This window comes from Carassius carassius, chromosome 33, assembly GCF_963082965.1.
Source record: "Carassius carassius chromosome 33, fCarCar2.1, whole genome shotgun sequence".
Classification (NCBI taxonomy): Eukaryota; Metazoa; Chordata; class Actinopteri; order Cypriniformes; family Cyprinidae; genus Carassius; species Carassius carassius.
Window position 1 is genome coordinate 20905360 of NC_081787.1, and position 12187 is coordinate 20917546.

Here is a 12187-nt window from a genome sequence, read left to right on the forward strand (position 1 = left end):
CCGATCTCACTATACAGTTGTGTGAGGGTGTACAGTATGTCTGAGTGTGTATGCCTTCATTTTGCTAGGCATGGCAAATGTTTTTATATATGCATGTTTTAATTGTAACTGTGAAGCAACAACATTGCTATTAAATGTGATATATAAATTAATAAAAGTTGAAGTTAAGTTCAAATTCCATTGTATTTTGGTGGCTTGACTGTGTAAACAACTTCAAAAACATTGCAACAACAACAACAAAAAAAATTGTTTTGAAGAATGTTTTGGTCAATTTAGTCAGCTTTTTCATTGAACCAGAAAGAAACTTTGAGAAGAAGGATAATGGAATGGTCTCCATGCAATAGTAAGGCTTTCCTTTCTTTACACATATTCTTAACCCTTGTGGATTGTTCAAATTCACTACCCTTTCGAGTTGTTCGGGATGAAAACATCCACTCAATTAAACTGCTGTAAAAATGTATCAGATTCATATTTCTTTTCAATTTTTTTTTGCATAAATCTGTTAATCAACCTCAGTCCTGATCAAAACTACCAAATGTTTTTAAAAAATCCAAGATTTTAACTCTTTAATTGCCAAGTTCATAAATGATGTCACTGATTTGGGGGAAAAAACACACAAAATGACTTATTTTCAATATAAAAGTAATTGTGGCTGGATTTTTTTTTACTTTTTATAACAGTCTTGGGCATGTCAAAGTTTAGTAGCAACATTGGCTTTGATGCATTTTTAGTTTTTGTGCAACATTAGATTTAATTTTTTTCTCCCTAATTAGTTGTTGGTGGCTGTTTTTGCCCCATTGACTTCCATTATAACGACATTTTTTGATTGCAAAGCCAAAGAGGTAACATTTGTTATTTTAACAGTTGATCACTAGGTGGGACCATTAACCATTTAGATAGGCCTGTGCAAAAAAAAGCTTAGTTTCTGACGTGTATATGAAGCTATATGGAGTATAACAGCATATTATATTGAGTGTGTATGTGTGTGTGTGTGAGAAAGAGAGAGAGAGTGTGTGTGAGAGAGACCTTTGCGCACTTACCTTAATGTATTTCAGAAAATCACAATGTACACCTCAGCTCTAACTTAGAACTACATGGAGTAAACAAAAGTGTATTTATGCACCTGCTGCCTTTTAATGGTGGTGAAAGTATTCGGTTGTTAAGTGATGACGTAAGAAGCGCTGTTTCCGGGTCCAGGCCTCAACTTGCTTCACTTGAGAATATGACCTCAGCAGCCGTTTATGAGCACTGTTTATTCATATTGATAATTTAAGTTAAATGCTTTCAAACTTACGATATACACTACAGTCTCCGTGCTCACAGCGTCCCAAACACAAATAATTTTTAGATATTTTTTTTATATTTATATTTTTATTGTCTGGCTATCTGGTACTTCGGTATGGAATTAAAGGTTAATATTATAACTTTTTCGCTAGTATTCTATCACATTGTGAGTTTATATTAGCACCTTTTGTTGTTTTCTTGTGGTAACTGATAGAGTGTTTGGACGCGGAAGCGTTGCTACGTGATGTCAGACTTAATAAGCGAATAGACTAAACAAAAGCAAAGTACATGGATTTAAACACTTGCATGCCATTGTGCTGGATATTTAATGGTGAGAAGAGCAGCAAGCAACACGAGAAAGGGCTTGACTTGTACCAAAGTTTTAGAAATGATTATGTAGCGTGAACCCTCCTGCGAGCTGCAGCTTATTTGAAGTTGGTATTGCATTTTTGGTTCATAATACATTATGTTCATAAATTTGATGCGAAGTAGATTTTTTTACAGGATTTTAAGGTTTTAAACTGGCTTTACCATCAAGAAAAGAGGAGCATTTCACATATAGGCCATCTGTACTTTTCACCATCAAAAGGAAGCAGGTGCATAAACACACTTCTTTTTTTATTGTTTACTCCATGTAGTTCTGAGAGCATGAGGTGCATATTTTGATTTTTTCAAATACTGTACATCAAGGTAAGTGCACAAAGGTCTCTCTCACACCCTCTCTTTCTCTCTCTCTCTCTATCACACACACACACACACACACACACACACACACACACACACACACACACACACACACACACACACACACACACACACACTATAATTTGCTATTATACTCCATATAACTCCATACAAGCCAGAAACTATGCCTTTTTTTGCACAGGCCTATCTAAAGGGTTAATGGTCCCACCTAGTGATCAACTGTAAAAAATAACAAATGTTACCTCTTCCCAACAGGAAAAACCACCAACAATCAAGAATCTCACACACACACAAACACTATAATTTGCTGTTATACTCCATATAACTCCATATACAAGCCAGAAACCAAAGCCTTTTTTTGCACAGGCCTATTTAAAGGGTTAATGGTCCCACCTAGTGATCAACTGTAAAAATACATTTTTTTACCTCTTCCCAAAAGTGAAAACCACAAACAATCAAGAATGCATGATTATATGGTGTCATGGCTTTGCAATCAAAAAATGATTAATAGATTTATGCAAAAAAAAAAAATGTAAAAAAATATTTATCTGATACATTTTTACAGCAGTTTAATTTAGTGGATGTTTTCATCCACGAACATCCCGAAAGGGTAGAGAATTTGCCCAGGGTGTACCGTTGAGTTTATTTTCCCAAAATATGGGTCAAAATAAGATTTGTCACCAAAAATCATTCCATTAGCTCAAACACAGATAAAGTTGTGGCCAAAATAAGACTCAACTTTACCCCCTAGTGGACGAAAACGTCCCCAACAACCCACAAGGGTTAAGTACAATTTTGCCTGTTTTATTTGGTGTCCCCTTCAAAACCTGCTTGTGAGAAATGTTATGTTTATTGCCCCCCCAACATTTAGATGAGATTTTGCCCCTGGCTGTGGTGTTTAAACGATGCTCAGTTGGTATTAAGGGGGACAAAATGTGCCAATAAAACAACCCCCACACCATTACACCGCCACCACCAGCCTGAACCGTTGAGACAAGGCAGGATGGATCCATGCTTTCATGTTCTTTACGCCAAATTCTGACCCTGCCATCTGAATGTTGCAGCAGAAATCGAGACTCATCAGACCAGGCAATGTTTTTCCAATTTTCTATTGTCAAATTTTGGTGAGCCTGTGTGAATTGTAGCCTCTGTTTCCTGTTCTTAGCTGACAGGAGCGGCACACGGTGTGGTCTTCTGCTGCTGTAGCCCATCTGCTTCAGGGTTCGATGTGTTGTGTGTTCAGAGATGGTATTCTGCATACCTTGATTGTATCGAGTGGTTATTTGAGTAAATGTTGCCTTTCTATCATCTCTAACCAGTCTGCCCATTCTCCTCTGACATCAACATGGCATTTTCATCCACACAACTGCCACTCACTGAATATTTTCTCTTTTTCAGACAATTCTGTGTAAACCCTATGGTTGTGCATGAGAATCCCAGTAGATCAGCAGTTGTTGAAATACTCAGACCAACCGATCTGGCACCAACAACCATTCCACGTTCAAAGTCACTTAAATACCCTTTCTTCCTCATTCTGATGCTCGCTTATAGCAAGTCGTCTTCACCACATCTATGCCTAAATTCATTGAGTTACTGCCATGTAATTGACAATTTGTGTTAACAAACAACCTTCTACAGAGGCACCATCGAGAGCATCCTGTCGAGCTGCATCACTGTGTGGTATGGCGCCTGTAATGCGTCCTGCTCAAAGACTCTGCAACGCATAGTGAGTGCAGCTGAGAAGATCATTGGTGTCTCTCTCCCCTCACTCCAGCACATTTATGGAACCCGTCTAACCCGCAAAGCCCTCTGCATCGCAGGTGATCCCACCCACCCGTCACACAGCTTCTTCAGCCTGCTGCCATCAGGGAGGAGACTGCGGAGTCTCCAGGCCAGGACCAGCAGACTGAAGGACAGCTTCATCCACCAGGCTGTCAGGAAGCTGAACTACCTCCCGAACTTGCCCCCCCTCCACTCTTCTGCCCCCGGCACAACTGAACTATGAACCCCATCCCCCCTCCCCCCAGATCCCACATCGCCAGTACCTTCCACCCCCCCCCCCCCCCACTAATATATGATGGCATGCACCAGTCACTTTGTGCAGCATTGGTCTGCTCACTACCTCACTCAGCATGGAACTGATGTCATTCCACTACCTCATCAGTCAGTTAAATAAAATAACTGCTCTTGAAGTCCCATTTTATATTTGATCTAGATTTTTAGACTCTACTGTTAATGTTATCTGTATGCACCGAGGTCTGAGAGTAACGCAATTCTGATTCTCTGTATGTATGTACTGTACATGTGGAAGAATTGACAATAAAGCAGACTTGACTTGACTTGACTTGAGCAGGTGTACCTAATAAAGTGGCTGGTGAGTGTATTACCTTATTTATTACTTAGTGCTTCATAATTAACATATCATACATTATATATAATAGGCTATATTATTGTAATATTATATAATGTTGTACACTGTCACGCCCACTGAAGGCCTGTCAGTAGATCACACGTGCGCTGAAGTGAACTAACCCTGGAACATAACCTGTTCCAGAGCAGGTTATCTTCAGAGAGTAACTATGGTTACTTACATGCCCTGGAAGTAACCTCCGATTTTGTATCCAAAAGCTGAAGTTATCTCAAACATACTCGGGTATGTAACATTGTGTGTTTTCCTCCCTATGTATTGTGCTCTCTGCGGTTTGTTGTGAGTGTGTGTTTATACATGCATTTAGTTCCTGCTCTAGTCAAGACTTAGGCTAGGTTTACACGACAAGTTTTTCCCTTGCATTTTTTTTTAAGATTTACATACACAAGACAACATATTCAAAACGATTTGCGTTATACATATCCGCGAATATTACTTATGTCAGGCCAGTAGTTGGCACTGTCACCTTGTTAGTAAACAATACCTGCAGGGAAGTGATGTATATGATGTGTCTCCACTGTAGGTTGTAATACTGGTAAAGTAAATGGTTTTCTCATTGCCTTTCTTGATTGTGGTGTTTTGTGTGCTTGAGTCTTGTTCTATCCTGTTCTGCTTTCCGCGATCCAGTTCTGCCACTGTCCGCTGTTTTCTCTGCCTGGCAGCCGGTCTGGTTCAGATTCAGTGTTCATCAGGTAGAGATCTCTGCTTCATTGTGACTTGCCTGGTCTTCACTACCATCTGCCTGGTCCTGCCACTTCCTGTGAAGATCTTTGACCTGTTGTCATCCATGGCTGGTTCCAGCAATCATCCTCGCCTGTCCTGTCATCGTTTCCTGTGTCCCCATGTTGTTAGACTGTGTTTCATACCTTACCTGCCCTCTTGTACTTTGTTGTTTATCTGCGTTTGGGTTCTCCCTCACAGATCCTGACAATTTCTGCTATATTCTGCTACATTGGCCACATTAATGAAAAGTTCCATCATGATATTACCATGTTTTTGTGCATGCACCATTTAATTACAAGAGTTTACTTGTGGAAATACCATATAAATAGGAATAGTATGCACAAATAAATAATTCAGTACCATGGGGTAGATGGGGACACATTTTTCCCCCCTTCCATGACTGTTCAATTTACCTGAATTCACCTTGTATATCAAAGTTACCGTCTAACGGTTACCACTGTACTTTCTCATTAGGGTTTAATGTTTTATAATGCTGTTTGTTGGTCGTTTTTTACTGTAATGCCTCTCTAACCATTGGTTTTGCACGTCCGCCATGTTTGTAGTTTTTAAGCACTTTGTATTTGTAGTTCTGAACTGAATTATTCGCTAAAACGCAATGGATTATGGGCATTATTAGCCATTAAAGTGTGCACAGATCCACACTTCAAAAATCAACCTTACATAGTAGACCATCCGGATACTTCTGGTGTACTGTTTTCAATATACTATGCTTTGTTGTAATCTCACATAGCCTACTATTCAGGATGGATAGTATGAACATTGGGACTAAGGGAAAATCTCTCTTGTCCTCAGACTGTCAAAGCAGCTGCTTGCTGAACTAATCTGGCCTAATCACAGATTAATTGCCATCAGTTTTAACACATTGCTCGTTAACCGTGCTAATTAGCAGTGATGAAATTAGCATTACTCGAGTCTAATTACTGCAGGTGGAGGGATGAACGCAGACTAATGCGGAAACAGCTTCAGGGAGCTCGTACGTTTGAATAAAAAGCCAAATAAAACTGGGAGGTGAATGTTTTTCTGCTCCGTGAGAAGGAGAGTTTCTGTCTGTTGCACAGTGACAACAGTAATTGGCCTTTTAAGTGACCACACACACACTTCTCTCTCTTCAAACACTCACACATACACACGTACACGGGTCTAGTGATAGATCATTTTTAATCGCTGTGAAATGCATTAAAATAATAAAGCGTATTGGGATCGGCCAGGGTGATGAATAGCCCCCTGCCTTCTTTATCGCATTAGCTACACTAACAGAGATATTGCGCCCAGCGCGCGCCCAGACATATGTGCCACTTTCCCAATAACAAAAGTCGCATATTAAATTCCAGCACACTAACCAGGGATAAAGGACCAGAGAGCGAGAGAGAGAGGGGTTTTATTTAGCTTCTGTTAGGACTGTGCTACTATTCAAGGGAATTGCTTTACAGATCACAGCCATGTATATGTTAGATATCGTGTTTGTAATTTATTTGACATAATAATTGATGTTCATTAATTACGGTGATGCATTGCTGCCATGCACATTTTTTTTCCAATTGATTAATGTTTTTTATTTTTTTTATTTAATTTTTTTTCAGAAATCCTGTGTATGTGAGTTTACATTTTTCTGGATTTATGATTTAATAAAAATTTGTTATTAAAAGTGGTAATCAAATGAAATCATGAAACATCAGTTTAATTCAAATGTAATCAAATGAAAATTCTACAGTTCTTCGTTTTTTGCCAAATAATTTAAATGGAAACAAAGTAATAGTAAAGTAAAATAGTAATGTACTTCTGTCACAGTTTCTTCTAGTTAAACCAAACTTTTATTTTGACAAGTTGTTGTGAAGTTTCTGTGTGTATGAATTCTATGAAGATAGATAAGGACTCTCATCGTATATAGTAAATATATAAACAATAAAATAGAATATTTTTGTCAGGTGTTCTCACCCTTATTATTGTTATTGGTATTAGTATTTTGTTTATGAAAATAATTGTTTAAAGTTGTTTGTTAAAGGAAACCCCAATTTGAGCTTGTGCAGATATTTCTACAAATTGGTTCATTAGAGATAATTGCTGAATGATCCTTGTGTAATTCTTCTCAATTGATATTTGTTGTAACACTTTCTAATGTCTGTTTTGTTTTATTAAAAAAGTGAAAGTTCTTCTGGTTTCATCATGTGAATGGAGACTTTCTCATACTGGGAATATGATTTCTGGGATAAAGAGAGGAAAAGACAAATTAAATCAGTGATCTGGTGTTGTAGTTCTTGGCCAGAAAAGCTAATGTGCAAAAACTGTACCTTCTAATAGAGGGATCAAACCTTATACTCAACTTTTCCTTTCTTTTTGCCCAGACAATTGTTTTTATATACACCTCATTCTCTTTCCTCTTCCCGTCTTCCCATAACTCCCCTCCTCCTGTATTTCCTCAGGTCAGGAATCTGATTGAATAACTCTGTCTGAGTTTTTGCATTAATTATTTCATGATATTTTGATAATAAACCAGGATGATGGATAACCTGATGAAAGTGACTGTGCTGATTGTGTGTGCACAGGTTCTGCTGTTTGATAAAGGCAGTGATAAATGTATTTAATGAATAGTTGGTCATACGACGGACTAAATGAGTAAAAAGACAGTCAGATATGAAGGAAAAATTAAACCATGTTGAAGTAGACATCAATATGACAAAAAAATAAATAAATATATACAGAGAAGCAACCAATAAACAATAACTCTCTTGAAGAAAATCTCAAAGATGCCATGCCATTAATTATGTCGTTTTATTCGGAGTCCACTTATGGGTTGCATTTCTTCTGTATTTTTCAGATTCATGCACATTCTTGTCTCACGATGGACTGTTTTAGCATCTTTACTGTGTTACTGTAATCAGACCTTTCAAATATTCCCTTGCAACAAAATGTTTTGAGTGAAAACAAGACAGAATTCTTAAATCTTCACATAAAAGTTGATTAATTGACTCACGGGTGAATCTGAGGATGACAACAGGACTAGGTCACATTGATAGATTGATTGATCAATATATTTATCCATGTAGTTATGTATTAGATGAGACAATGTCAAAATAGGCTTCATTTTCTTAATGTGCTTTCAATGCATTTATATTTTAAGATGAAATGTGATCTTTATATGCGTGTACTTGTTCTTTTGAATGCTTATACATTAGGGTATAATGCGTATATGGTCTCTTTTTGTCCTTTCTAAGAATTTTTTGTTGTATCCAAAACAGCTCTGTGTTCCATGGAAATAAAAACAGCATTTGGATTTGGAACAACATGAAAGTGAGTAAAAATTGCATTAATATTTCTTTCGCAAACTGTTCCTTCAATCTCTGTAGTAACTTTCAAACTATATTGTGTTTCTACATATATGAAGTTTTGTGAGATTCACCCAGTAACTGAACAGATTTCTTAGTGCTTCTACATAATATTGATACTTATCATAGCCACAAGGGGGCATCAGTAGAAAAGTATTTTGGTTACAGAAAACGGTTACCAATAAATTGCACTTATACCTTCTTTTCAGTGTGTATTATTTAGTTAAAGACACTTGAGGTCCCTGTGGGCAGATCTGAATCCAATCTGGGCAGGTATTGAGTTCATCACACGTCCAAGCCAGGGAATAGTATAGCTTGTGTAGTGTTGAAAATACCTGACAGAAGAGGAGCTGCATGAATTTCATTGACCAATTTAATTGATTATAGATCTTCAGATCAAGATTATTAGCAAATAACAACTTAAAATTCAGTCTTTTTCTCACACCAAGCTGTGGTCTGGCTTCAGAAGACTTCGAGTATAGAGTTTTTTAGACCGATGTTGTCACTTAAATGTTTTTAAATCATAAACTGCTCTCTAACCTATGGGAATAAAAACACCATATGGAAACGGCATAACAGATGCTTAAAAAAATTTAATATATAAAAAAAAATGAATTAACTGGCCCTCATGTCAGCTTCTCTTTAAACCTGCAGTAAAGTGAATCTCATGAAAACATGTCAAGGTCTTATTTTACACCAGAAAAAAAAAGACTATTGTGGTTTGTTTTTTACATTATTTTCATGACAATTAAGCACATTTATTGTTGCCGTGATATCATTCCATCAAAAATTATATACAGAACTTAGATTATCGGCCCGAGTCTATTGTCATTAGTTAATAAACTATCCCTTTAACTCAAATAACTTTGAGGGATCTGAAAGTGTTTTCTAATATTCATCAGTGTTCTTTTTCAAATATCTCATTTAAGTTTTTTTTTTATAATGTGCTTCAGAATATATTAAACTCTAGAAATATGCTTAAATAACTGCCCTTTTACTCCTGTTAAGATAACTTCACATAGAACTAAGCAGTGACCTCAAAATTTAGGAAACTGTAGGTTGACCTACTGTAGACAAGTTTCGATAGATTCACCCAGTAACAGATTTCGATGTGCTTTTACAATATCTCATTACTTCTGATGGCTACAAAAGTACAATTAAAGAAAAGTTAATGTAATTATTACATTATCTATCCGACCCCCCCCCCCCAATCTCAAATATCTGCGTCCACACAAAACCGAGACAAAACGATGTAGTATACATGCCAGACCAGTATGTGGTGCTGTAATTCTGCCACAGAGATACACTAAAAATAGAGAAGAAGACTTGGACTATGTGCATAAACCTTGTGCACAGTATACAAACAAACATGGAACAATACGTGAATTAATCTGCGTTAATGTTAGTTAATAAAAAGACAATCGTTCAGTCTTTGTTAATTTTTTTGTTGCTGTTACGTGACGTTGCAGTGTCTGACTAGTGGCGAGACATGGGCTGATGACATCATCATTTCAGAAAATATACAGATTCGCTGTCCACATGAAAACGCAAGGTCGACGTTTTCAGATTTATCCACTCTAGGACCCGGTTTAAAAAAATATCAGATTCACTATCCCAAAACACCGGATCTGTGTAGACGAAATGCCTATATGATAAAAAATGTATGCGTATACAGCTAAACACGTATCCGAGTGGACGGAGCCTCAGTCTCTTCTTTTCAGTCTTCTATTACCTTTTTATTCCCATAAGCTATGATGGTAGCTCCAGCACATGGCCACCAGGGGGAGATAAAACGTCACAAAGGCGTCGACCACTGCATATGTTGGATTCAACTCAAACCAGCAATCTTGTGCAGGGTCACCCTGGCGAATATTTTGCACGCTTAAGTCTCTTGTATTCCAGCCTGGGTGGATAGGTACAAATAAAAAACCCACCGAAACCAGCAAGATTGTCGCTAAAACCGCACCAACTCTCCACGGAAGCACTAGCACTGGATAACGCAATGGGGCAGTGACCACAAAGTAGCAATCTAAGCTGATAACAAAGAGATAGATTAAGTATGGAGGCAGTGCACAACATGACATCCAGGGAGATGTAGATGTTGCAGAAGTACATCCCAGCGGGCAGTCACCTGTAACTTGGCAAAGGGAGGAAAACGACTGCACGAGAGCACCCAGTAGAAAGTCTGTAATTGCTAAAGATACAATGAAGCAGTTGGTGACATTACGTAGGCGTCTGGTCATGTACACAGCCAGACAAACCAAAATATTTCCACTGAGAGTGAAGAGGATAAGGACGGAGAGCATCACAGCTAATGCTATCTTAGATGTCATTTTCTGTGTTTGTGTGATTTATTTATGGTTTTATCGGTAAAAAAAACACTACGAGTGTGGGTGTGTTTCTGTCTGTTTTTCATATTTCCTGTGTGAATGTTCCTGTAGCTCAATAATGGCAAAATGCAAAGCAATTTTTTTTTGTGGACGAGATGTTAAAAATGCAATGCAATGTCAAGTTGTGTGATTTTCTGAATGCAGGTGTGTGTGTTTGTGAAATTTTATTTTCTGTTTGTGTGAACGTTCCTGTAGTTCCTGTTTAATTTCTGGCAATGCACATGGTTGCATCAGCTAAATCAACGCAAAATACAATGCAATTTTTGAAATTCAAGATGTTCAAAATGCTATGCAGTTTTTGTGTGATTGATTGTCTGGTTGTGCCAGTGTTCCTGTAGCTCAACAGTACCAAGGTTGTGCATTTTTATTCCAGGCAACCCACATACTTGCATTTGCTAAATCCATTAATGTAAAATCCAGTGCAGTTTTTGAATGTGAAGATCCATGATTTTATTGTTTTATTGGTAGACAAACACTTGGAATGCAGGTTTGTTTATCTATGCTTATCATCGTTTTTTTTTTTTATGGTCATGTGAATGTTCCTGTTGCTCCACACTGCCAGGGCTTTTCCAGGCAATGTGCATACTTGCATCTTCCAAATGCATCAATGCAAAATGCAATGCAGTATTTGTAGGTCAAAATGTTTAGTAAGGTCTAATCCCGATGGTATCCTTCCACACTGCAGGGTATGTCCTCCTCCTCCATTGATCCATCTGTTCATCCATCCACCTTCCGTCAGTCTATTTTGTTTTTAGACTGAAGTGTGTCGACCTCTGCTGGTCAAAGTGAGGTACTACATTTTTCTCCTCTTTCTCTTGTTTAAAACAGAAAAGAGATGCATTTAAAAAAGAGGTTGTCAACCTTTGCCAAACCAATTTTAAAATGCTAGATTAATAATAATATTTTAATAATATAATAATATAAAAAATTGACAGTCATCATTGCATTATGCTAAGCCAGTGTTGACTTCTGCAATTACTGGTTCCGTTATATCTCTGTTTTGTGTGAAAGAGAAATATGTGTTATGCTTTATATTTGGGGTCAGTATAACTGAACCACAAAATCCACTGGTCAAGTGAACTTAATTGTCATGCAAGCTGACTATCCAGTGCATGTCAATTGATTCAATTTGATCTGCTTTTTTGTTACTTTTGCTTCTAGAATATTATTTTATATGAATAAAAAGGGAGAAGAAACAATTTAAAGCAAGGACCTCTGTAGATTAAGACATCGTGCAATATTGACAATAAATCAAGGTAAAAGGTTAAACAGTTTCTTTTGAAAGAAATAAAGAAAATTATTTTATCACTTGA

The 12187-nt window shown here is 37.3% G+C and overlaps 1 protein-coding gene and 1 pseudogene across 1 annotated transcript in view; one reads left to right on the top strand and one right to left on the bottom strand.

Annotated features, from left to right (window-relative positions):
• LOC132113949 (TBC1 domain family member 9B-like) overlaps positions 1-12187 on the top strand; it is a 336715-nt gene that overhangs the window by 291046 nt on the left and 33482 nt on the right. The gene's annotated exons all lie outside the window — the stretch shown is intronic.
• LOC132114150 (histamine H2 receptor-like) lies at positions 10221-10817 on the bottom strand (annotated as a pseudogene).